General features: G+C 33.9%; 1 long non-coding RNA gene across 7 annotated transcripts; it reads right to left on the reverse strand.

Moving 5' to 3' along the window:
* Positions 1 to 2828: 2828 nt before the first annotated feature.
* On the reverse strand, positions 2829 to 26751 carry LOC136418396 (uncharacterized). Of its 7 annotated transcripts, none has more exons than XR_010752916.1 (13): positions 26600 to 26751; positions 26146 to 26272; positions 24277 to 24405; positions 22470 to 22608; positions 20033 to 20198; positions 19809 to 19963; positions 19554 to 19756; positions 16091 to 16227; positions 9782 to 9914; positions 7306 to 7471; positions 7077 to 7237; positions 6819 to 7024; positions 2829 to 3665 (listed from the first exon to the last, which is right to left on the reverse strand). It is a non-coding gene; the product is annotated as an uncharacterized lncRNA (long non-coding RNA). The 7 variants fall into 7 exon arrangements; XR_010752913.1 differs by having other exon boundaries at positions 19809 to 19979; XR_010752919.1 differs by lacking the exon at positions 24277 to 24405 and having other exon boundaries at positions 19809 to 19979.
* Positions 26752 to 27990: the final 1239 nt, after the last annotated feature.

Genomic DNA, 27990 nt, shown 5'->3' on the forward strand with positions numbered 1-27990 from the left:
TCATCAGACCTATAATCCTTCTCGATAATCATCAATATATCCTTCTAATCTAGTAAAATATCAATGTCCTCATAGTTCTCTTAATAATCCATTATCTAGCTATCAATACACACTCATATCTCTCTCTCATTTATCTAATACTTCACCATCCTCTATAAATCTCACAGTTCTTTTAATAATCCATCCGCTTCTTATCTCCCCTAATACCTAAATCACACATATTTCAGGAGCTCTCTATCCGTCAGGAATATAATCTCATAATAATATCTCACAAATATCTTATCATAGTCATTTCTAGTAGTTCCTTCTGTACAGTTCATATAAATCCCTACTCTAGTTCCCTGCTTCCTAAAATATCTCTCACAGCTATCCTTTCTATGCTCAGTAAATCATCTAGTCCCATCTAAATAGTCTTCTCACAAAGTTATTCATAGTAGCTCTCCTTTAAATCCTTCATAAATAGCTCTCTTTCGATCATAATTCAGTTACTTCCTTCAAACATCTCCGTCTCCTATCCCTATAATAATAGTTCCTTCACTTTCTCTCCCGCTCACATCTTCTAATATCTCTTAATCCATCCCTTTCCTAGTTCTCTTCACTCTCTCTAATCCCTACAATCCCCCGCTTGCGAGTTCCCTTGGAAATATCTCCGAATCCTTCCCTATATCCTCCCACCACATCCCAGTTCTCTAGTAATATCAATACTTCCTTCCCTAATCCCCCATCAGTACACGTCCCTTCTTTCCAGTCTCTCCCCTTCACCCTTTCCAGCTCATCTCATCTCTTTCCGTTCCTTCCCTTATCCCCACAATAGCACTATAATCCCCTTCTCACTAGTCCCCTGTTCATCATCCCCCCTGTTCTCTTCCCAATCCCTTTCTTTCTCAATCTCTATTTAGCTTACTCCTATCCCTCGTCCTCTGCTCCCCCCGTTGGAATACTCCGCTCCCTCATCGTTCGTCCCCCATTGTATCAATACTCTCTTCCCACACAAATTATAGCAATACTTCTTTCCCCCAATGTTCTAGTACTCCTGTCCCTCATCGTTCGTCCCCGATTGTATCAATACTTTCTACCCTCACTGTATTATCAATACTTCTTTCCCTAATGTTCAAGAATTCCTATCCTTCATCCCTTCCCCGTAAAAGTTCTAATACTCCTTTCCCACATCCCCCTTCTCCGGAGTTCACAAATTCCCATCCTTCATCCCTTTCCCTTCCCAATTCAAATACTCCTTTCCCTCATCCCTATAATCCCCCTTTCCCCTCTCGCACCTTCTTAGCTCCCTTCCTAGTCCCCTCTCTTCTCATCCCACTCCCCCATCCTTTCCTCGTTCCTTTTCCATCCCCTTCATAATCCCACCTTCCTTCCAAAAGCCTTCAATCCCCCTCCCTCTCTTATCCTCCCTTTTCCCAAGCTCTTCTTATCCTTCATCCCTTCTAAAATACTCACCTTCTAGCCTTCCTTCCCTTTCCTTTAAAGCCCCCCTTCCTTCATCCCTCATAAAAGCCCCCATTCCCCCTCCTCCTTAAAATCTATATCCTCTCTAGTCCCCCTTTTCTGCTGCAGCATCGTCGTCGTCTTCTCCTCCTATCCTGCCAATCCTCTCTGCTCCTTTCTAATACTCACCTTATCTCTCATCCCTTTCTAGTCCCCCCTTTATCCTCCTTCTTAATCCCTTCTTTTCATCCTCTATTCCTTCCATCCCCTCTTAGTACACTCCTATCCTTCATCCTTATTCCGTTTACTCCCATCCCTCATCCCTTTTTTATAATGTTTCCATACTCCTCTCCCTCATCCCTTTTTTTTTAATGTTCCCGTACTCCTGTCCCTCATCCTTTTTTTATAGTATCCAAATACTCCTGTCCCTTATCCCTCAGCCCCCTTTATTAGTAATACCCCCAATTCCCCTCCATAATGTCCCTTAATCCTCCCATCTCCTTCTATCCCCTTTTATTAGTAGAATCCTTAATTTCCCCAAGAATGTCCCTTTTTTAAAATACTTTCCAAATCATCTAATCTCTTTCCCCGCAGTATCAGACAAATAAATAAAGTAATACATCATCTCAGCAATAAAGAAATACAAAAATTATCTCAATAGTTCTATCTAAATAATTACAAATTAATACTAACACCCGTGAAAATCTAAAAAATGCAAAATCACACTGGAAATGTCCCCCTAAATCTACTACACACTTTAAGTCAAAAAATCTAAATCACTTGTTGGCCTTTCCCAAAGAATAATCTCCCCTTTACTTCAAAATTCAAAGTTATTCAATTTCTCAAAAGACAGTCAAATCAGAAAAATACAAATTACTTTAGTTTCTCTATCTTCCCTACATCCCCAAATTTCCACAGTGCATCCTGACCCTCACAATACAATTTAATAATCAATATATACCACCCTCTAATGTGTCACTTTTTTTTAAATATCTAAAATATCCTCTAATTATAAATAAATAAGAGTACATGTCTTTATTCACACTTTACTCATCTCTCAATATAATACATATAATGCAGACCATGTATCTCTTCTTCATTCATAGAAAGAGCAATAATATTCATCAATAAATACTAAATACACTAAATTTACAAAATACAAGCTCTAAATCAGTCATAATACTGCGGGGAATGTTTCCAAAAATATAGACAATACCTATAAAAAGTAGCTACTTTTCCCTAAATTAAGAAAAACAGTGTAAACCCAATCCTCTCACGAATCCCAAAAGACCACTTTCCTATTCATCGGGTAACAGGTTTAGAAATAATCTCACACAAAATCCTTCAATTTTGCTTTTATTAGTTGCAGTCAGAAGAAACACCCTTCTTTTAGTTCTAAAAGCTTCTTAAAAAATAATAATAATAATAATAAATAATATACAGTTACCAAATATACCACCACTCCAATGTATCACCTCGACAAGTACTCTTTCGACTCATCAAAAGTAATACAAAAAGAGTCACAAATTTAATAAATATAATATCCAGTTAGTAGAATACAAACAGAAATGTTATCAAAAATCAGTTAAATAATACATAAACCATAGAAAATTAGTTGTTTCAATTTTAAATTTCATCTTTTATCAAAAATAACACTTTTCATAATCATCAAATCGAAAACACACTCATTTCCTATCTAGGAACGAAAAGTTTCGTTGCACTTTTACTAAATTCATATGTTTCTCTCAAAAATTCATTAAGAAACTAGTACTCTTCAATGTACTTTCAAATCTTTCCATTTATTTATCCCTTAACCCCTTTTACAATACAAAAGAATCCACCATTTCTACTTACACGAGCCATGAGCAATGCTAAAGAACCACACAATATCACAAATTGAACTGTACGAGTACCAATTACACATCTACTCGACTCTCAAATTTAGAGGAAAAAGTACAATTCACTTTTCGTTCCTCACAAAATACTCTTCTTCTCAAATCCCTCCACCTATCACTACTTCTTATTTCTATCACTTACCTACCATTGGTTCCTTCCATTTCTCCCTTTTCCTTTCTCAGTTGCTCTATGCATTTCATCTGTTTTCTCACAAAATTAATTAAGCAGCTTGAAACCTCCAATGCTTTCTTGAAGACATTGTCCCCTCGACTTATCTCCTGACACCTATCATCAAATGCAAGTGTTCCGAGTACTTCATCCTTCGGAATCTGAAACAATGACAATTCATTGCACCTAGTCCCATGAGACACCACATAATAATCTTTCGAATCCATCCCTCCTCAGTCATAATACCTACTTTCATAGCTCGGAATGTGCAAATTCTCAAACTATGCAAATCTAAAATACAAATAATCCTCAAATACTTCCAAAGGCACCTTTACGTGTTCCACAAATACCTTCATCCCCACACCCTGACAAAGTACGATGGGGTTATGTCCGAGGTGATGGAGCCATGGCTCGTATAACCTCAGTTCATCTTCGAGAATGTTATGTGGAATCCTTCGACCAATTCCAATTTACACCAGTGGGTTACTTCTTGTCCCCAGTTTTCAAAAATTACTTCCGAGACAATCGACACACGTAATCAAAGCCCCAAGGAACGAATTGGGGCAGTGTGCAATTATCACCCCACACAAGTTCTCGACAATGTCTTCAAAAGTATCAAAGTTCTGGTAAACTTCAACTTTCAAATGAGTGGACCGCGTTTTCCACAATTATTATCAATGTTTTAAACAATTAGACCTCTTTTCTTAAAAAATTGCTTAAAAGTTTAATCGAAATCTTCAAACTTAAAAATAGTAATAAATAAATTAATATAACCTCACTCTACTCTGTCATTCCAAATCGCATGATCGAATTGCGACTTACTTCTCATCTTCTATTTCTCTCGTGTAAATTACCACGGCTGACTGCTAATGCTAACCTAAAATTCGTCAATCGAAACCCGCCAAGAATTATACACCTACAGTAAATGTACAGTGTTGGGGAAATAACTTTGCTACTTTTCTACTTCCTATTTTAATCGTGGTTAGTTCCGGTTAGCCGTTCTAATTTTCTAATTCTAAATAATAATTCCTCAATTTACAAACGTTTCTCTTTCCTGTTCAAAAGAACTCTTCGTTCCAAATAATGTTCTCGATCGTCGGTTAAATTTGACAAAGTTATTTCCCTATACCCTGTACAATTCACTTAGAACCTACGTCCTAATAGTCTATTTCACACAAGACTAAAGCACTAATAAATTTCTAAAATAATACAAGTTATATCTCACCCACACAGTACGTGAACTACACAAAGAATCTACTACTATAGGAAACGCAGTATAAAATACTAATCAATCATAAAATGTAGTACAAATTTGGAAAAGTAAACGAACAATTCCCTACCTCTCTTTTTCTTAACTTTCCCAGTTCTAATAAATCCTTTAGAACCGTAAAAGTACCTACTAGTAGTGCCAGTTTAATAATACCCCAATAATTTGCACACTTGGCCCACTTGTGTGCAAATTATGTGGGGCGTCCTAAAAAGGCCCCTTCAGTCTACATAAATATCCTACTTATACATAATTAACACTATAAAAATATTATCGTATATACACAATATCTTAATTTAAAAACAATTAAGACCATTTCTTTAAAAATCGTTCAAATTCATCTTCCTTTCAATGCTGTCTTAAGAAGACCTTATTCGCTATATCGTTTAAATTCATCTTATCACTTTGCCCACTATACTCAAAATAAACCAATCATATTTTCCACCTTTTTTCTTATCTCTTCTCTTCTCCAATGAATACTGCACCACAGTGCTCCAATCTCTACTTCTCACTTGACTTGTCCACTGCTGGAAATGCTTTTTTCTTCCAAGTCTTTTTCCAGTTTTCCTCATCTTTCAAAATAAATCTTATCTCCTTTCACCAGTTCCGGCCCTTCCTAAGCCTCTTTCAAATTCTCCCCTTCGCTAAATCTCCCAAGTTCGTCGTCCCTAGTTCCCGTTATATCCCTTCTAACACCTCACAATTTCGGTGAATAAATTTCGTTCACCATTTTGTCCAAGGATCCCCAAGTATTGCTTAAAATCAGACTTTTTTCCAAATATCCTCCGGGAAAAATTCCTCAAATGGCTTTTCTACGCCCTAAAGTTCCTCTACAATTTTAGGAAGCTCCTAGCTGACACATATCTAATGACTACATACTAACACTAATGAAATATAATAATGCAACTTCCCTTATTCTATCCCTCCAAACGTGTTTCTCACAAGTTACCTAATACCCTTATAAATATCACTAATTTTAATATACATATTACATATTCATTTGTTCCTTCTAAAAGCTCTAATTACTTCCTTCTGAAATACATGTACTTTCTTACTCTTATCCTTGAAATTCACAAGAAATAATCTTTACTTTCTTATTAACTATAAATACATAAATAACCTAGTGGCAAATTCTACTTTTCCAATATACATTCCTTCCCATTTTTCTTACATATGCTCAAGTTATCCTTCCATATAATAAATAATGTCCTATTCTTATGTTTAAATCCCTCCTCTTCTTTCGCACCCACCATTTACTTCTAATTCCTATCTTTTCCAATTTCTCTCAAGTTTTGCAGTTTTACATTCTATGTGCATGTTTCTGTTACATTTTTCCACCTACATCCCCTCCTTCAAAAGAAAAATTGCCTAAAAAGTCCTTTCCTATGTCCCTACCTACTTAAACTTACTATGAATATCCCTAATATCTTAACAGAATTACTTCACCTAGCATATGCATCGACAATTTCAAATACATAATTCCTGTACCTTCACACTATACTTTCCTATCTTATATAAATATTCAAATCATCTAAAAAATACAATTTACTTTCTATCCTAAATTACTACATCTTTATCCCTAACACTTAAATAATAATCACAATGTAATTCACAATTCTTACAATATCTACTAATTTAAAAATAATATGCTTTCCCTATGTGTATCTAAATAAAATCTAATCCTTAATTATTTCAAATAATACTTATAATGGTGAATCTTTCACCTTACATTTCCAAATATCAATAAAACACCATATCTACTGTGCTAAGTTACAAATTCCAAATAAAATCACCCTTTACAGTAATATGGTGCCCCAATTAAATACTCTACTTTCTCAAATTACAATTCCACAAGTCAATCCATTAGTTATGGTACAATTTTTCACACATTTCCTTTTAAATTAATCAAATATCTTTCTGATACATCACTAGACACTAGGAAATTCTTAATTCACTTTCAAAACTAAACCCACAAATTACTTATTAACTACTAGCAAAGTCCTATTCTTCTTAAGACAAAAAAGCAATCTCGTAATAGTACACTTACTTGCAATCCTCCAAATCTCAAAATCTCCTTCCTTGTGAAAAAATACTTTGGCCCTTATCTTTTTCCCTTTCCTGGGCCCCAGTCAGCTTCTTCGATCATTTTCACTTTTGCTGTTCTCGTAATTTCCTACTTCTCTCTTGCCAAAGTTCCATGTATCTATCTAGTGAGCTTCCTCTTTGCTTCCCTTATAAATCTTATTCTTTTTGCTAAGAGGAAATAAATAAACCACTGTCCTTCGATAAAACTACAAAGTACTACCTTGCTATCTTTTTGCCCTTAACTTAAGTTCTTTTGAATCCGACTACTCCCGTGAAAAATCTATCCTTCCTATCCTTGAATTTGGGCAATAATCCAACTTTCGATACAAGTTTTTGGTAAAGTTCCTTGTCTATATCTCTGGCCCCTCCGTCATTGGTGATCTGTCGAGGAAATCCACTATGATCTTAATGGTTCCATCATTTTATGTCAAAACTGTGGGGCAACCCACCTTCTTTCTTCCTAATTTGTAGGTTAAATGTTCGATCCTTCCTGCTGGGTTTTCTGTTGAAGAACCTCACTACTAATCTGGTGCTCGTAAACCTAACCTAAAAGGTATTTGCTCCAGACCCTTTCTTTCTGTGTTCTGTTTTTCCGTGAGCCCCTCCGTTTGCTTCCTGTAAATGTTTGCTTTTAGGTCTTTAATTTACCTCTTTCTTTGTAATATTTCCCGATCCACGTTTCCATTTCGAATTCCACTGTTCCAGTAAATATTATCCAAAATTCCGGTATTTCTTTACTTTTTCTTACTCTGTAAATTTCTGGATCCCAATCTTCTCATCTTGAATCCCGTAGATCATCCATTCTTTTATTTTTTAATAAATTAACGTCCAAAATTTTACTTTATTTACTTTTTCGGAATACTCGTGACGATCCGAGAGGTTATCCCATTCTCGTCTTTTACCGTTTTAACTTCCTTTCCGAACCCTTAAAAGATGGAGCCACGCGAAAAACCCACCGCTTCCAAAGAAACAAGTGTATAGACATTCGCGCTTTTGCCGATTCCCACCGTCTTCATCTACTCGGGATTCGAGACCAGTTAACGGCAACGACGCATGTCGCCGCCATCTTATCGGAAAGTGCCGGGAACTAAGGCATCTTTCATGCTGGCCCCATGAAAGATTCCCGCGTTCCCCCGCTTTCTAGGGGATGGCTCCGATGTGTTCTCGACGGTGTCGTTCTGCCGAATCCGAAAAACGAGGGTGAAGACCCCCAAAGAGGGGTCGGTCCAAAGTGGCCGACTCCTCGCCAGGTTACCTGGAGGCCAATCGCCTCCACGTAACTTTGCGTCGCGTCTGTCACTTTGCCGGGCCCTCTTTGGGCCCGGTGTCGTACAGTGTTGCCGGCTTGTGCAAGAAATCCTAAAATTTTAAGAAATTCTAACCCGGATCAAAATCCCCAGTTTCCTCTGCCAACAGTTCCCAATTCCCCCCTTTTCTCTCAAAGTAAAAAATCATGTTTTTCAAACCTTCCCCAAATTCCCTGTTCCGGGAATTCATTTATCATCATATCTCAAATAGACAAAACCACCCCAGAGGTGTTTCGGGCAGTAAGTGTTAAAAAAACCACTAATAAATCGATCATGTATCAATTATTACCGTTCCTTCATCGGTATCCTTTACTACACTTGTTTCTGTTTCGAAATTTTCATAATAATTGTCAAAAGATCTATTTAAATCGAGTAAATACAAATATTCATGACCCAATAGTAACAATTGATACATCTTCGGTTTATTAGGTGTTTTTTAACACGTTTACTGCCCGAAACACCTCGGGGATGGTTTTTCCTATTTAAAATAGGATGATAATTAATTTCCCTGAGCAATGAATTTGTTAAATGTGCTATTTAACCGTGAAATTCAAAGATCAAATGAAAATTAAATAATTCATTTTCCTTTTGGGAGAAAAGGGAGGAACTGGCAACGTCGCAAAAAAAACCGCGAATCCTCATCTAGGTTAGAATTCCTTCAATTTTAGAACTTGCAATAATAAAAACACATCCATGCAATACTAAGCTAAATACTGTGGCCCACTTTTTTGTAACAAAACTTTAAGCGTACTTAGGTAATTTTAATTTAAGAAGGTTATAAATAAAAATAACCTCATTGTTCTAAAATTTTTCACACCCGATGTCTTCAAAACAAAACGTTTACGAGCCTATGTTGGTTTGAAATGTTCTTCCCAGTAATTATTCTATGTACTCTTAAAGTCCTGCTACAAAAAAGCAAAAGAACAAATCCAGATAAAAGCTGTATCATAAATCACAAAAACCTTAAGCAATCTTACCTGCAAAAATTATAACTGCATGCAAGCAAATTCGAGTGAAAGCTTCGATAAATATCAAACTTTAAAAACAATTCACTTTATTCTTATTCCACAAATAATAAAGGCCCTTTGGAATAATTAACATCTTAATAAACAATTTTTCTTTGATACCTTTAATAAGGAAACATCTTTTTCCCAAAACATTTAGTAACGAAGCTTCTTTACTGTTTAGACATCATTTTTCCCAAAAACCTTTCTTAATGAAACTTCTTTACTGTTTAAACATTAATTTTCCTAAAACATTTAGTAACGAAGCTTCTTTACGGTTTAAATATCATTTCTCCCCAAAACTTTTAATAAAAAGACAAAAAATTCTTTAAAAAATTAGGTATCACTTCACCTATTTAAAATCTTAGTGGTTGTTTCCACCTCTGCTAAAAAGTACTTGCAATTTAATACAAAACCCCAAAAGAAAGTCCTTTTGAAAATAAAATCCACTTATTTTTGTATATTTACACTTTTCCTATAACCCCAGAAATATCAGAGGTGGTTCGTTTTCATATTAACACCCTGTTAGAATACTCTTTCCAATTCTTTTCAATATTATTTTCTTCAACTGCTTAACCCTCAAATCTGACACAATAAAAATTTTAAATTCCTACCTTTTCTGTTGCCTTCGGGAATACTTTCTTTACTGGACACCTTGCACTTTCCCAGATCACACCATCTTTATCGCTGCATTCGAGGTAGACACACACACACACAATTTCACATCCTTTGGCTGCAGTTCTTGTCCTGGAAGGAAAAGAGAGGCTACTGTAGCACTTAAGTTTCCACGAAGAATTTAATATTCAATATCCTTAAACATGAGAACTTTGGAATCTTTACATTTCATCTTGGCAAATCACACTACATGACCTCAGAATACGAGTACCGGTTGACTCAAAACAATCACATCTTTATCAAAAAGCTGCTTTACTTGTTAGACAAATTCCTTCATCCACAGCTCGAATAACCTTAGTTTGTCTTCGAGAATGTAGTCATTCCTTTAATAAGTTCCTGTACCGAGCATATTTACCCACCTGACACCCCTGGGTGAGTTGCTTCTTGTTCCCAGTTTTATAAAATAACACTTTTACACCGTAAGCACACCTAATCAAAGTCTCAAAGGACGAATTTGAGCAGTGTGCAGTTATCACCCCACCGGTTCTCCGCGATGTCTTCGAAATTATCGTAGTTCTGGTAAATTTGTACGTTTCAAGTGAATGGACGACATTTTCTACAATTATTGTTCATTTGTCGAACGATTAGACTAATTTTGTTAAAAATTAGTCATACGCCTTAACGTCTTCGAAATACAAAGTAAATATGGCGATGTAACCTCTCTCCGCTCTGTCAAAAAGTTCTTTTTGACAGAAAATGGTCGAGCTACGCGATGCGTTCCTCGCGACCTACTTTTCGTCTTCCGTTTCTCTCGTGCAAACTTCGAACGTCAATTTTCGGTGCAGATGTCGGTTCTGATGGTTCCCTCGGTACGATAACTTCCGAAAATGCGCGGTAATCACCCCGTCCTCTTTCTTTTCGTTACTTCCTCGTCTCGTTACTTATAATGACCAACGATGACACCCACTTATCCTAAATGTACGGAGTGTTAGGGAAATAACTTTCCTACTTTAATTTCTCTTATTCTAAAGAAGCATCCAAATGAAACAAACTAAAAGACACATTGCCAATTCTTTAAATGTGTCTCTCTTTTTCCAAAGAAATCAAAATAGTTACGTTTACAAATCTTCTTCCTCTTTCCCATTCCGAAGTTATTTCCCCCACACTATGTATAATTAAAATAAAATGATAAGTCTCTCTAACGAAAGACCAAAGCACTCGTGAAAAAATTCTTCCATTTAAAAATAATGTGTAAAACGCACAAATATAAAATACTTTTCCGTGTTTCTTCAAAAGCAAATATATAGAAAAAGCATAGAAACACAAACTAGCAAATTCGCCACCTGTTTTTGTCTCTACCGTCGCAACTTTCCCAGTTCTAATAAATCCTTTAGAACCGTGAAAGTACCTGCTAGTGCCAGTTTAATTTTACCCCAATAATTTGCACACTTGGCCCACTTGTGTGCAAATTATGTGGAGCATCCTATTATCTCTTTTACCTTAGTTTACAATTACAAAAATTAAAAACTAATAAATATCCTACTTATGCCTAAATACTATTCTAATTTAGAAATAATTAAGACAATTTCTTTAAAAATCCTTAAAATCTCTAATGTTCTATAATCCATCTTCCTTTTAATGTCTTCTTAAGAAGACCTCTTTCCCCTTATCGTTCAAATTCATCCTATCACTTTCCCCACTCTCCTCGAAATAAACCAATCTTGTTAGTTGTCTTTTCTCTCCTGTCTTATACAATGACTACTGCACCTTCGTACTCCAATCTCTACTTCTCGCTTCACTTGCATAAGTCTTTTCCACTTCTCTTCTTTCAGAAAAAATCTTATCTCCACTGACCAGTTCCCTTCCTTCCTGAACTTCTTACAAATTTTTAAAAGCACCGAATCCCTAAATCTTCTAAATTAATCATCCCTAGTTCCAGTTAGACCCCTTCTAGGACCCCACAATCTCGGTTTTTTCCCATAGTTAATTTTCCTGACTCCACAATTTCAATCAATAAATCCTGTTCACCATTTTGTCCAAGAATCCCCAAGTTATCCTGAAAAAACAGTGTTTTTCCAAAGATCTTCCAGGAAAAATTGCCCAAATAGCTTTTCTAGCTCCTGCAAAAGCTCTTCTGGAATTTTAAGAAGCTCCTAGTTCACAATCACTACTTACTAATACTAATAAAATATAATAAAGTAATAACTTCCCTTATTCTATCATTCCAAATAGGTTTTCCATAAATTATCTCTAATTTTAATGTACGTGTTCATTTGTTCCTTCTAAAAGCTCCTCTTATTTACCTCTCAAATATACATAAGTTCTTCCTCACCTCTACTGTTACAATTCAAAAGTAATAATCTTTACTTTCTTATGAACTATAAATACATAAATGATCTGATGGCAAATTCTACTTTTCTAATATACATTCTTTCTCATTCATTCCCATTTTTCTTACAAATGCTCGTATTATCCTTCCATATAATAAATAAAGTCCTATTCTTATGTTTAAATCCCTACTCTTCTTTCGCATCCACCCTTCACACCTAATTGCTATCCTATCCAGTTTCTTTGAAGTTTTACATTCTGTTTGCATGTTTCTCGTACATTTTTCCACTCCCTCAAAAAAAAAAATACCCTAAGAAATCCAGTACTATATCCCTACCTTTACTTACTATGAATATCTAATATTTTAATACAATTACTTCACTTAGCATATACATCTACAATTTCAAATTTACAATTCGAGTTTATACACATAATTTCTATATCCTCACAAAAATTATTAGTACATCACCACTATCATTTCCTACCTTATATAACTATTCAAATCATCTAAAAAATTAAATATCAACACTTACAAAAATGTACCTAGTTTTTTCCTATAAAAAATAATATATCCAGTTTACTTTCTATCCTAAATTACTACATTTTTATCCTTAACACTTAAATAATAATCATAATGTAATTCACAATTCCTACAATATTTACTAATTCAAAAATAATATACTTTCACTATGTGTATGCAAATAAATTCTAATTTTCAATTTATAATAACACCTGTTATCTCACCTTTTAAACAAATTATGTCAAATAATACTTATAATGGCGAATTTTCCAAATATCCATGAAGCACCCTACCTACTATACTGACATACAAATTCAAAATAAAATTACCCTTTACTGTAGTACGGTGCTCCAATTAAATACTCTACTTTCTCAAATATTCAATTCCAAAATAATCCATAACTTATGGTACACTTTTTCACACAATTCCTTTTAAATTCATCAAATTCCTTCTGATGCATCAAAATAACTAGGAAATTCCTATTCCTCTTAAGACAAAAAGCATTCTCCTAATAATCCACTTACTTGCAATCCTCCAAATCTCGATATCTCCTTCCTGCTGAAAAAATACTTTGGCTGCCTTTCTTTTTCTCCTTACTCGATCATTTTCACTTTTGCTGTTCTTGTAATTTCCTATTTTTGTCTTTCAAATTTCCATGTATCCAAGTAACGACTCTCTTTCCTTCCCTTATAAATCATATCCTTTTCGCTAAGAAGAAATAAATAAAGCACTATTCTTCGATAAAGCTACAAAGTACTACCTTGGTATCTTTTTGCTCTTAACCTAGATTCTTTTCGGTCCTCCACTCAAAAATGTTTCTTTCCTATCGATGAATATGAGCAATAATCCAACTTTCCTTACAAATTTTGGATAAAGTTAAGTGTGTCTACCTCTGGACCCTTGGTCATTGTTGATCTGTCGAGGAAATCCACTATAATCTTAATGGTGTATCTTATTTTTATCAAATCTGTGGAGCAACCCACCTTCTTTCTTCCTAGTATCTAGGTTAAACTTTCGGTCCATCCTCTTAGGTTTTCCTTTGAGGACCCTCACTACTAATCTCCTGCTCGTAAACCTAACCAAAAAGGTACTTGTTCCAGACCATTTCTTTCTGTGTTCTGTTTTTTAATAACTCCCTCTGTTTGCTTTCTGGAAATGTATGCTTTTAGGTCCTTAATTTACCTTTTTGTTGTAATATTTTCCCATCCACGGTACCATTTCCAATTCCGTTGTTAGAGTAAATATTATCCAAAAATCCAGTATTTCTTTACTTTTTCTCACTCTGGAAATTTCTGGATCCCAATCTTCTGATTTTGAATCCCGTAAATTATCAATTCTTTTATTTTTTAATAAATTAACGTCCAAAATTTTCAATCTTTATTTACTTTTTCGGAATACTCGTGACGATCTGAGAGGTTATCCCATTCTCGTCTTTTACCGTTTTAACTACCTTTCCGAACCCTTAAAAGATGGAGCCACGCGAAAAACCCACCGCTTCCAAAGAAACAAGTGTATAGACATTCGCGCTTTTGCCGATTCCCACCGTCTTCATCTACTCGGGATTCGAGACCAGTTAACGGCAGCGGCGCATGTCGCCGCCATCTTTTCGGAGAGCGCCGGGAACAAAGGCCTTATTCATGCTGGCCCCATGAATAATTCCCGCGTTCCCCCGCTCTCTAAGGGGATGACTCCGATGTGTCGACGTTGTCGTTCTGCCGAATCCGAAAAACGAGGTTGAAGACCCCCAAAGAGGGGTCGGCCAAACTGGCCGACTCCTCGCCAAGTTACCTGGAGGCCAATCGCCTCCACGTAACTTTGCGTCGCGTCCGTCACTTTGTCCGGGCCCTCTTTGGGCCCGGTGCCGTACAGTGTTGCCGGCTTGTGCAAGAAATCCTAAAATTTTAAGAAATTCTAACCCGGATCAAAATCCCCAGTTTCCTCTGCAAAAATTTCCCAATTCCCCCTTTTTCTCTCAAAATCACTTTCACACCTTCCCCAAGTTCACGGTGAAATAGCACATTCGATCATATATCTCAATTAGACAAAACCGCCCCAGAGGTGTTTCGGGCCGTAAATGTGTTAAAAAAAACACTAATAAATCAATCATGTATGAATTATTACCATTCCTTCCTCGGTATCCTTTACTACACGTGTTTTTGTTTCCAAATTTTCATAATAATTGTCAAAAGATCTATTTAAATCGAGTAAATACAAATATTCATGACCCAATAGTAACAATTGATACATCTTCGGTTTATTAGGTGTTTTTTAACACGTTTACTGCCCGAAACACCTCGGGGATGGTTTTTCCTATTTAAAATATGATGATAAATAATTTCCCTGAGCAATGAATTTGTTAAATGTGCTATTTAACCGTGAAATTCAAAGATCAAATGAAAATTAAATCGTTCATTTTCGTTTTGGGAGAAAAGGGAGGAACTGGCAACGTCGCAAAAAAAACCGCGAATCCTCATCTAGGTTAGAATTCCTTCAATTTTAGGACTTGCAATAATAAAACACATCCATGCAATACTAAACTAAATACGGTGGCCCACTTTTTTGTAACAAAACTTTAACAGTACGTAGGTCATTTTAATTTAAGAAGGTTATAAATAAAAATAACCTCATTGTTCTAAAATTTTCCACACTCGATATCTTCAAAACCAAACGTTTACGAGCCTATGTTGGTTTGAAATGTTCTTCCAAGTAATTATTCTATGTACTCTTAAAGTCCTGCTACAAAAAAGCGAAAGAACAAATCAAGGTAAAAGCTGTAACATAAATCACAAAAACCTTAAGCAAACTTACCTGCAAAAATTATAACTGCATGCAAGCAAATTCAAGTAAAAGCTTCGATAAATATCAAACTTTAAAAACAATTCACTTTATTCTTATTCGACAAGTAATAAAGACCCTTTCGAATAATTAACCTCTTAATAAACAATTTTTCTTTGATACCTTTAATAAGGAAACATCCTTTTTCCCAAAACATTTAGTAACGAAGATTCTTTAAGGTTTAAACATCATTTTTCCCAAAAACCTTTCTTAACGAAACTTCTTTACTGCTTAAACTTCAATTTTCCCAAAACCTTTCCAGAAAACCAAAAAAATTTAAAAAAAACCTTTCAAATAAGGTATCACTCAATCTTGCTACCTATTTACAATTTCCAATTTTATTCTTACTGGTTCTTTCCCTTCGTACTAGAAAGTACTTGCAATTTAATAAAAAAACACCAAAAGAATGTCCCCCTTCAAAATAAAATCCCCTTATTTTTGTATATTTACACTTTTTCTATAATCCCAGAAATATCAAATGTGATTCGTTCTCAAATTAACTCACTGTTTTAATACTCTTTCGATTCGTTTTGAATATAAATTGTTTCTTTGATAACAATTATATTCTTCCTTTGCATAGTAACACTCCCTCAAATCTAGCAGCATAAAAATTTTAAATTCCTACCTTTTTCTGTCGCCGTCAGCTATACTTCCACCAGCAAACAGCTTCCACTTTCGGAGATGGCACGATCATTTCACTGCATTTGGGACGAACACAGACACACACACACTATTTCACATCCTTTGGCTGCAGTTCTTGTCCTGGAAAGAAAAGAGAAGCAGCTATAGTACATAGGTTTCCACGAAGAATATAATATTCAATACCATTACTTAAACACCAGAACGTTGGAATCTTTGCAACTCACATTAAATAACCTCATAGTACAAGTACCGGTTGACTCAAAACAATCAGATCTTTATCAAAAGGCTGCTTTACATTTTAGACAAATTAAGACACGGTTATGTTCAACTTAATATAACCACAGCTCTTATAACCTTAGTTTACCTTCGAGAAGTCAATCGATCGTTTAATAAGTTCGTGCACTAAGCATATCTACCCACCTTGGCCCCCGCACATCACACCTCTGCGTTGCTTCTTGTTGCCAGTTTTATAATACTTTTACACCGTAAATACACGTAATCAAAGTTTCAAACGACGAATTTGGGCAGTGTGCAGTTATCACCCCACGAATTCTCGACCGTGTCTTCCAAAGTATCAAAGTTCTGGTAAATTTGTACGTTCAAGTGAATGGACGACATTTTCGACAATTATTGTTCATTTTTTAAACAATTCGACCTCTTTTCTTAAAAAATAGCTTAAATGTTTAATCGAAATCTTCAAAGTTAAAAGTAGTAATAAATAAAGCATTATAACCTCACTCTGCCCTGTCGTTCAAATTCGTACGATCCCGCTGCGACCTACTTTTCATCTTCTATTTCTCTCGTGTAAAATTCCACAGCTGACTCTACTAATGATTCAACTTCGAATGGCCATTTTAAATGACTCAGTTTAATAGTTCCCTTCTTTACGACGACGTCCAAAAATTAAATCTCCTCAAATATCACGGTAATTTCCCTATTTGCTTTACTTTCTCATTAAATACAAAAGCAACGTTACGTTTCTAGCTTCGTCAATCCCAACTCGCCGGGGATTACACGCACCCGCCGTAAATATACAGTATAATATACAGTGTTAGGGAAATAACTTTGCTACCTTCCTACTTCCTATTTGAATCCTGGTTAGTTCGGGTTAGCCATTCTAATTTTCTAATTCTAAATAATAATTCGTCAATTTACAAACGTTTCTCTTTCCTGTTCAAAAGAACTCTTCGTTCCAAATAATGTTCTCGATCGTCGGTTAAATTTGACAAAGTTATTTCCCTATACCCTGTACAATTAAAATAGAACCTACGTCCTAACAGTCTATTTCACACAAGACTAAAGCACTAATAAAATTCTGAAATAATACAAATTATATCTCACCAGCACAGTATGTAGACTACATAAAGAATCTACTACTGTAGGAAACAAAGTATAAAATATTAATCAATCATAAAATGTAGTAAAAACACGAAAAAGCAGACTAGCAAATTCCCAGTTCTAATAAATCCTTTAGAACCGTGATAGTACCTGTTGGTGCCAGTTTAATGTTATCCCAATAATTTGCACACTTGGCCCACTTGTGTGTAAATTATGTGGAGCATCCTATTATCTTAAAAAGGCTACGTCAGCCTACCCTCCTCTGTCCCTCTTATTATCTCTTTTGCGTTAGTTTACAATTACAAAAGTTAAAAACTAATAAATATCCTACTTATACGTAAACAACACTATAAAAAATTATCATACATAATGTTAATTTAGAAACAATTAAAATAATTTCTTTAAAAATCGTTCAAATCTATTACGTTCTATAATCCATCTTCCTTTTAATATTTTCTTAAGAAGACCTCATTTGCTATATCGTACAAATTCATCCCTTTATTTTACACACAATTCCACGTGTTCAAACCCTCCTCAAAATAAACCAATCTTGTTTTCCACCTTCTCTCTTATATCTTCTCCAATGAATATTGCACCCCCGTGCAATCTCTACTTCTCACTTGACTTGTCCAATGCTTTTTCTTCCAAGTCTTTTTCCAGCCCTTCCTGAGCTGCTTAGAAATTTCTAAAAACACCAAATCGCTAAACCTTCCAAATTCGTCGTCCCTAATTCCACTTAGACCTCACAATTTCGGTTTTTTCCTGTAATTACTTTTCCTAACTTCACGGTTCCAGTGAATAAATCTCGTTCACCATTTTGTACAAGAATCCCCAAGTTATCCTGAAAAAACGGTGATTTTCCAAAGATCTTCCGAGAAAAATCGCTCGAATGGCTTTTCTAAGCCCTAAAGTTCCTCTACAATTTTAGGAAGCTCCTAGTTGACAATGACTACATACTAACACTAATAAAATATAATTAAAAAAATAATGTAACTTCCCTTATTCTATCGTTCTAAACAAGTTTTCCATAAGTTACCTAATACCTTTATTAATATCGTTAATTTTAATATGCATGCTCATTTGTTCCCTCTGAAATAAATGTTCTTTCTTAGTCTTATCCTCGAAATCCAGGAGGAATAATCTTTGCTGTTAACAAATAATCTACTAACAAATTTCTCCATTCTTTTATGCAGCTATTTGCCTTCCCTCCCGTTCTTCTTACATGTCTATATTATCCCTCCATATAATAAATAAAGTCCTATTTTAGTAGTTAAATCTCTCCTCTTCTTTAAAGTTTTACATTCTATATGCATGTTTCTCGTACATTTTTCCATCTACCTCCCCTCCGTATCTTTTATCCACTCCCTCAAAAGAAAAATACCCTAAGAAATTCTGTACTATATCCCTACCTTTACTTACTATGAATACCTAATATTTTCACAGAATTACTTCACATAACATATACATCTACAATTCTATTTTATGCACATAATTCCTATATTGTGACAAAAATCATTAGTACCTTTACACTATTTCTTCTTACCTTATATAAGTATTAAAATCTTCTAAAAAATTAAATATCAATACTTACAGAAATCTATCTAATTTTTCTCCTTAAAAAATAATATACACAGTTAATTTTCTATCTTAAATTACTACATCCTCCTTACCTATAACACTTAAATAATAATCACAATTTAATTTCCTACAATATCTACTAATGTAACAATATATTTTCACCATTTCTACATAAATCAATTTTAATCTTCAATGTGTAATACCTTCTGTTGTCTCTTACCTTTTAAATAAATTATTTCCAATAAGACAAATAATACTTATAATGGTGAATTTTCCAAATATCCATAAAACACCCTACCTACTATACTCACATACAAATTCAAAATAAAATTACCCTTTCCGGTAGTACGGTGCTCCAATTAAATACTCTATTTTCTCAAATATTCAATTCCAAAATAATCCATAAGTTATGGTACAATTTTTCACACAATTCCTTTTAAATTAATCAAATGTCCTTCTGATGCATCAAAATAACTAAGAAATTCCTATTCCTCTTAAGACAAAAAGCATTCTCCTAATAATCCACTTACTTGCAATCCTCCAAATCTCGATATCTCCTTCCTGCTGAAAAAATACTTTGGCTGCCTTTCTTTTTCCCTTTACTCGGCCCCAGTCAGCTTATTCGATCATTTTCACTTTTGCTGTTCTTGTAATTTCCTATTTTTGTCTTTCAAAATTCCATGTATCCAAGTAACCACCCTCTTTCCTTCCCTTATAAATCATATCCTTTTCGCTAAGAAGAAATAAATAAAGCACTATTCTTCGATAAAGCTACAATGTACTACCTTGGTATCTTTTTGCTCTTAACCTAGATTCTTTTCGGTCCTCCACTCAAAAATGTGTCTTTCCTATCGAAGAATATGAGCAATAATCCAACTTTCCTTACAAATTTTGGATAAAGTTAAGTGTGTCTACCTCTGGACCCTTGGTCATTGTTGATCTGTCGAGGAAATCCTCTATAATCTTAATGGTTTAATCTTATTTATATCAAATCTGAGGAGCAACCGACCTTCTTTCTTCCTAATGTGTAGGTTAAACGTTCGGTCCATCCTTTTAGGTTTTCTCTTGAAAATCCTCACTACTAATCTCGTACTCGTAAACCTAACCAAAAAGGTACTTGTTCCAGACCCATTCTTTCTGTGTTCCCTTTTTTAATACGTCCCTCCGTTTGCTTCCTGGAAATGTATGCTTTTAGATCTTTAATTTACCTCTTTGTTGTAATATTTCCCCATCCACGGTACCATTTCAAATTCCACTGTTAGAGTAAATTTTATGGAAAAATCCAGTATTTCTTTACTTTCTTCTTACTTTGTAAATTTGTGGATCGCAATCTTCTAATCTTGAATCCAGTAGATAATCAATTCTTTTATTTTTTAATAATTAACTTCCAAAATTTTACATCTTCATTTACTTTTTCCAGACACTCTTGACAATCCACGAGGTTATCCCATTCTCGTCTTTTACCGTTTTAACTACCTTTCCGAACCCTTAAAAGATGGAGCCACGCGAAAAACCCACCGCTTCCAAAGAAACAAGTGTATAGACATTCGCGCTTTTGCCGATTCCCACCGTCTTCATCTACTCGGGATTCGAGACCAGTTAACGGCAGCGGCGCATGTCGCCGCCATCTTTTCGGAGAGCGCCGGGAACAAAGGCCTTATTCATGCTGGCCCCATGAATAATTCCCGCGTTCCCCCGCTCTCTAAGGGGATGACTCCGATATGTCGACGTTGTCGTTCTGCCGAATCCGAAAAACGAGGTTGAAGACCCCCAAAGAGGGGTCGGCCAAACTGGCCGACTCCTCGCCAAGTTACCTGGAGGCCAATCGCCTCCACGTAACTTTGCGTCGCGTCCGTCACTTTGTCCGGGCCCTCTTTGGGCCCGGTGCCGTACAGTGTTGCCGGCTTGTGCAAGAAATCCTAAAATTTTAAGAAATTCTAACCCGGATCAAAATCCCCAGTTTCCCTTGCAAAAATGTCCCAATTCCCCCTTTTCTCTCAAAATCATTTTCACACCTTTCCCAAACCGGGAATTCACTCATCATCATATCTCAATTAGACAAAATCACCCCCGAGTTGTTTCGGGCAGTCATGTCAATGTGTTAAAAAACCACTAATAAATCCATCATGTATCAATTATTACCATTCCTTCCTCGGTATCCTTTACTACACGTGTTTTTGTTTCCAAATTTTCATAATAATTATTAAAACAACCATTTAAATCGAATAAATGCAAATACTCATGACCCAATAGTAATAATTGATACATCTTCGGTTTCTTAGGTGTTTTTTAACACATTTACTGCCCGAAACACCTCGGGGATGGTTTTTCCTATTTAAAATAGAATGATAATTAATTTCCCTGAGCAATCAATTTGTTAAATGTGTTATTTAACCGTGAAATTCAAAGATAAAATGAAAATTAAATAATCCATTTTCCTTTTCGGAGAAAAGGGAGGAACTGGCAACGTTGCAAAAAAAACCGCGAATCTTTATCTAGGTTAGAATTCCTTCAATTTTAGAACTTGCAATAATAAAAACACATCCATGCAATACTAAGCTAAATACTGTGGCCCACTCTTTTGTAACAAAACGTTAATAGTACATAGGTAATTTTAATTTAAGAACGTTATGAAAATAACCTCATTGTTCTAAAATTTTCCACACCCGATATCTTCAAAACCAAACGTTTACGAGCCTATGTTGGTATGAAATGTTCTTCCAAGTAATTATTCTATGCACTCTTAAAGTCCTGCTACAAAAAAGCAAAAGAACAAATCGAAGTAAAAGCTGTATGATAAATCACAAAAACCTTAAGCAAACTTACCTGCAAAAATTACAACTACTTGCAAACAAATTCAAGTAAAAGCTTCCATAAATATCAAAGTTTAAAAACAATTCACTTTATTCTTATTCAACAAATAATAAAGGCCCTTTGGAATAATTAACATCTTAATAAACAATTTTTCTTGAATACCTTTAATAAGGAAACATCATTTTTCCCAAAACCTTTCATAACGAAACTTCTTTACAGTTTAAACATCAATTTTCCTAAAACATTTAGTAACGAAGCTTATTTATGGTTTAAATATAATTTCTCCCTAAAACCTTTTAATAAAAAGAAAAAAAATAAATAAAAAAATTAGGTATCACTCAACCTATTTAAAATCTTAGTGATTGTTCCCCTCCCTGCTAGAAAGTACTTGCAATTTAATACAAAACCCCAAAAGAAAGTCCCCCTTGAAAATAAATCCTCTTATTTTTGTATATTAACACGTTTTCTATAATCCCAGAAATATCAAGTGGTTTGTTTCCAAATTAATACACTGTTGTAATACTCGTTCAATTCTTTTTCGATATAAATTACTTCTTTGATAACAATTATTTTCTTTCCTTGCATAGTAACTCTCCTTCAAATCTAATACCATAAAAATTTTAAATTCCTACCTTTTTCTGTCGCCGTCAGCAATACTTCCACCAGCAAACAGTTTTCACTTTCCGAGATGACACAATCATTTCACTGCATTCCGAGTGGACACACACACACGCACACACAATTTCACAACCTTTTGCTGTGGTTCTTGTCCTGAAAAGAAAAGAGAGGCAACTATAGTACATACGTTTTACACGAAGAATATAATATTCAATATCATTAGTTAAGCACAAGAATATTGGAATCTCACCAATCTTGCAACTCGACACTAGACAACCTCAAATTACAAGTACAAGTTGAATTAAAACAATACGATCTTTATCAAAAAGCTGCTTTACGACGGTACCCAAAATAAGTTTTCCTTGCGTTAGAAAAAAGTCAAATTTATCTAATCTGCGAATACTACAATAGTTATTGAAAGTCGACAATTACTAAAAACTCCTTTGACAATGAGTTTCTTTTCTTTCTTACCTCTTAATTTCTAATTCCACGGATATTCTATGGATCGACTAAGATGACACCACTTTTATTGTTGTGCTTTTCAATTTTAAATTCCACATTTTCTTTTCAAACGCACGCTTTTAAGTTAATTTGTTAATTTCCACATTTCGATATAAATAAACAAACGAAAAACTCTTACAGTACAATTATAAAAAAATGTCATTATTGTCATGCACGATGTACAGAAAATTACCACAAACAAGAAATCTACAAGTTTACACGAAGAAGAAATCTGCAAAAACACACCAAAAAGAAATCTGCAAAACCACACAAAGAAAAAACTTGCAACGCAGACTCCCAGATGGCGCCACACATAAAAATCTCTTCTCTCGCATCCACCATTTAATCCTAATTGGTTCTGCTATGAATACCCATTGTCTTAACGCAATTATTTCACTTAACATATGCATTAAGCAATTCCAAATTTACAATTCTATTTTATACACATAACTCCTGTATCGTGATAAAAATCATTAGTACCTTTGCACTATGTGTTCTTATCTTATATACATATTAAAATCATCTAAAAAATTAAATATTAATACCTACGGAATCTCCTTAAAAATAATATGTAGTTTATTTTCTATCTTAAATTACTACATATTCCTGATCCATAACACTCAAATAATAATTACGACAAAACGTAGATAGTTCATAAGTAAATTTATTTTAAGAAAGTTATGAAAAATAATTAAAATTTCTTCTAAAATTTTCCACACCCGATATCTTTAAAACAAAAGGTTTATGAACCTATATTGATATGAAACGTTCTTAAAAGTAATTATTCTATTCACTTTTAAAGTCTTACTACAAAAAAGTAAAAAAATAAATTAAACGTGACATCTATATAATAATTCACAACAAGCCTTAAGTGAACTTACCTGGAAAAATTATAACTACTTGTAAAGAAATTCAAGTAAAAGCTTCTATAAATATCAAACTTTAAAAACAATTCGCTTTATTCTTATTTAACAATTATCATTTTTCCCAAAAAACCTTTCAAATTAGGTATCACTCAATCTTGCTACCCATTTAAAATTTAAATGGTTGTTCCCACCACTGCTAGAAAGTACTTGCAATTTAATACAAAACCCCAAAAGAAAGTCCCCCTTGAAAATAAAATCCTCTTATTTTTGTATATTAACACGTTTTCTATAATCCCAGAAATATCAAAAGTGATTCGTTTCCAAATTAATACACTGTTGTAATACTCGTTCAATTCATTTTCGATATAAATTACTTCTTTGATAACAATTATTTTCTTTCGTTGCATAGTAACTCTCATTCAAATCTGGCACCATAAAAATTTTAAATTCCTACCTTTTTCTGTCCCGTCAGCAATACTTCTACTAGCAGGCAGCTCCCACTTTTCAAGATGATACAATCTTTGTCGCGGCATTCAGGGTGGACACACACACAATTTCATATCCTTTGGCTGCAGTTCTTGTCCTAAAAAGAAAATACAGGCGGCTATAGTACATACATTTCCACGAACAATGTAATATTCAATATCATTAATTAAACACAAGAACATTGGAATCTAACCAATCTTGCAACTCACTCTAGATAACCTCGAACTATAAGTACAAGTTGAGTCAAAATAATATAATCTTTATGAAAAAACTTTTTTATAAAGGTACCAAAAATAAGTTTTCATTACGTTAGAAAAAAAGAGAAATTTATTTAATCTATAAATTATACAATAGTTATTGAAAGTGGAGAATTACTAAAAACTCCTTTGACAATGAGTTTTGTTTCTTTCTCACCTCGTAATTTCTAATTCTACAGATATTCTGTCGATCGACTGAGAAGACACCACTTTTGTATTTTGCTTTTCAATTTTAACTTCCACATTTTCATTTAACGCACGCTTTTAAGTTAATTTCTACATTTCATTTAATATAAATAAAAAAACAAAAAACTCTTACAGTACAATTATAAAAAAATGTCATTATTGTCATGCACGATGCACAGAAAATTACCACAAACAAGAAATCTATAAGTTTACACGAAGAAGAAATCTGCAAAAACACACCAAAAAGAAATCTGCAAAACCACACAAAGAAGAAACTTGCAACCCAGATTCCCAGATGGCACCACACAGAAAAAATCTCTCTTCTTTCGCATCCACCATTTAATCCTAATTGGTCCTGCTATGAATACCCATTGTCTTAACGCAATTATTTCACATAACATATGCATGAAGCAATTCCAAATTTACAATTCTATTTTATACGCATAACTCCTGTATCGTGATAAAAATCATTAGTACCTTTGCACTATGTGTTCTTATCTTATATACATATTAAAATCATCTAAAAAATTAAATATTAATACCTACCGAATCTCCTTAAAAATAATATATAGTTCATTTTCTATCTTAAATTACTACATATTCCTGATCCATAACACTCAAATAATAATTACGACAAAACGTAGATAGTTCATAAGTAAATTTATTTTAAGAAAGTTATGAAAAATAATTAAAATTTCTTCTAAAATTTTCCACACCCGATATCTTTAAAACAAAACGTTTATGAACCTATATTGGTATGAAACGTTCTTAAAAGTAATTATTCTATTCACTTTTAAGGTCTTACTATAAAAAAGGAAAAAAACAAATTAAAAGTGACGTCCATATGATAATTCACAACAAAGCTTAAGTAAACTTACCACTACATGCAAGCAAATTCAAGTGTAAGCTTCTATAAATATCAAAGTGTAAAAACAATTCACTTTATTCTTATTTGACAAATAATAAACGCCCTTTAGAATAATTAACATCTTAATAACTAATTTTTCTTCGATACCATTAATAATGAAGCTTCTTTATGCTTTAAACATTATTTTTCCTAAAAAAACCTTTCAAATTAGGTATCACTCAACTTTGCTACCCATTTTAAATCTAAGTGGTTTTTTTCAACCCTACTAAAAAGTACTTCCAATTTAATAAAAAAATCCCAAAGAAAAACATCCCTCTTGAAAATAAAATCCACTTATTTTTGTATATTAACACATTTTCTATAATCCCAGAAATATCAAAAGTGGGGCGTTTTCAAATTAACTCACTGTTGTAATATTCATTCGATTAATTTTGAATATAAATTGTTTCTTTGATAACAATTATTTTCATCCCTTGCATAGTAACTCTCGTTCAAATCTAAAATTATAAAAATTTTAAATTCCTACCTTTTTCTGTCGCTGTCAGGAATACTTCCACTAGCAGGCAACTTGCACTTTCCTAGATATGGTACAATCTTTTTCGCTGCATTCATGGTGGAACCACAATTTCATATCTTTGGCTGCAGTTCTTGTCCTGAAAAGAAAAGACAGGCAGCTATAGTACGTATCTTTCTACGAAGAATGTAATATTCAAAATATCATTAATTAAACACAAAAGTATTGGAATCCCACTAATCTTGCAACTCACACGAGATAACCTCCAAAGACAAGTACAACTTGAGGCACAACAATGATCTTTATGAAAAAACTTCTTTAGGACGGTACCAAAATTAAGTTTTGATAGCATTAGAAAAAAGGGATATTTATTAATAGTTTGTATGGTCTGTAAGTATTAGAATAGGTATTGGAAATGGAGAATTATTGAAAACTCCTTCGGCAATGGGTTTCTTTTCTTTCTTACTTCCTAGTTCCTAATTCCACAGACATTCTATCGATCGACTAAGATGACACCACTTTTGTTTTTTGCTTTTCAAGTTTAAATTTCACATTTTCCGTTCAAACGCACACTTTTAAGTTAATTTTCACATTTCAATTAATATGAACAAACGAAAAACTCTCACAGCACAATTACTGAAAAATGTCATTATTGTTATGCATGATGAACAGAAAATTCCTATAAACAAGAAATCTACAAATGCACACGAAACAGAAATCTGTAAAAGCACACAAAAAAGAAATCTACAAGTATACGCAAAGAACAAATTAATAATCCACGCTCCCAGATGGCGCTACGCCTAAAAATTCTTTCGCATCCACCATTTAATCCAAATTGATCCCGCTATGAATACCTTATGTCTTGACACAATTATTTCACATAACATATGCTTCAACAATTCCAAATTTACAATTCTATGTTATACACATAACTCCTGTATCGTCACAAAAATCGTTAGTACCTTTACATTATGTATTCTTATATACATATTAAAATCATCTAAAAACTTAAATATCAATACTTACACAAATGTATCTAATTTTTGGATTCACCATTAAGGCAAGAAAGATTTGCTCTTCTTCTTCAGGCCTATTGTAATTGCCTATGGACTCTAAATTCCGGCGAATTGATCCAGTTTCTCTGATGCGGCGATAAGTCCGGTTAAGGACGTTTGCATGTGGAGTTTGACGGTAGGAAATATTTATTCAATACAAACAATATAATTTTTTTCTATTTTCGATGGTAAACATATTTGTTGATTTTTTATTTATTTATCGAGACAAAACTAAAGAAATTATGCTTTACAAAGTGCATTGTCAGTCGAATTCTGCGTTTTGCGAAGTATATTTTTTTTACGAGTTTGATTTATGGTGTCTTGAGAATGCCTGCTGGAAGGTATTTGTCCCAAGATTTGCAATAAAACATTGTTGAAGCTTTTAAAAGTGGAGCAAAACAAACTGACAATGCAAAACATTTTTTGGTTCACAAATCTGTGATGTCCAAAGTTTTAAAGAGATACAGGACACGAAAAAACGTGGTTATATAAGACTGTACCGGATTAATAATATTGAAAATTTCAATAAGCCTACAACAATTTCGTGATTCTGAAAATCTAATCTCTTAAACTTGAAAAAAAAAACATGGTTGCGTAGAGAATGGAAGCAGCTTCAAAATAATATGTGACTCGACCTCTCTTGCCATTTAAAGTTTTTGAAGAAATGGGTCTAGGTGCTAGAGAGATGCAAAATTACTTCGAAACAAAGATAAAATTTGGTTCCTCCTCAAGTTAAAATTGCCAGATTTTAGTATATTTTCCACATTTGGACGAAATCGGAGATTTTATAAAGCGTAAATTT

Source organism: Euwallacea similis, chromosome 34 (assembly GCF_039881205.1).
Source record: "Euwallacea similis isolate ESF13 chromosome 34, ESF131.1, whole genome shotgun sequence".
NCBI classification, from domain to species: Eukaryota; Metazoa; Arthropoda; class Insecta; order Coleoptera; family Curculionidae; genus Euwallacea; species Euwallacea similis.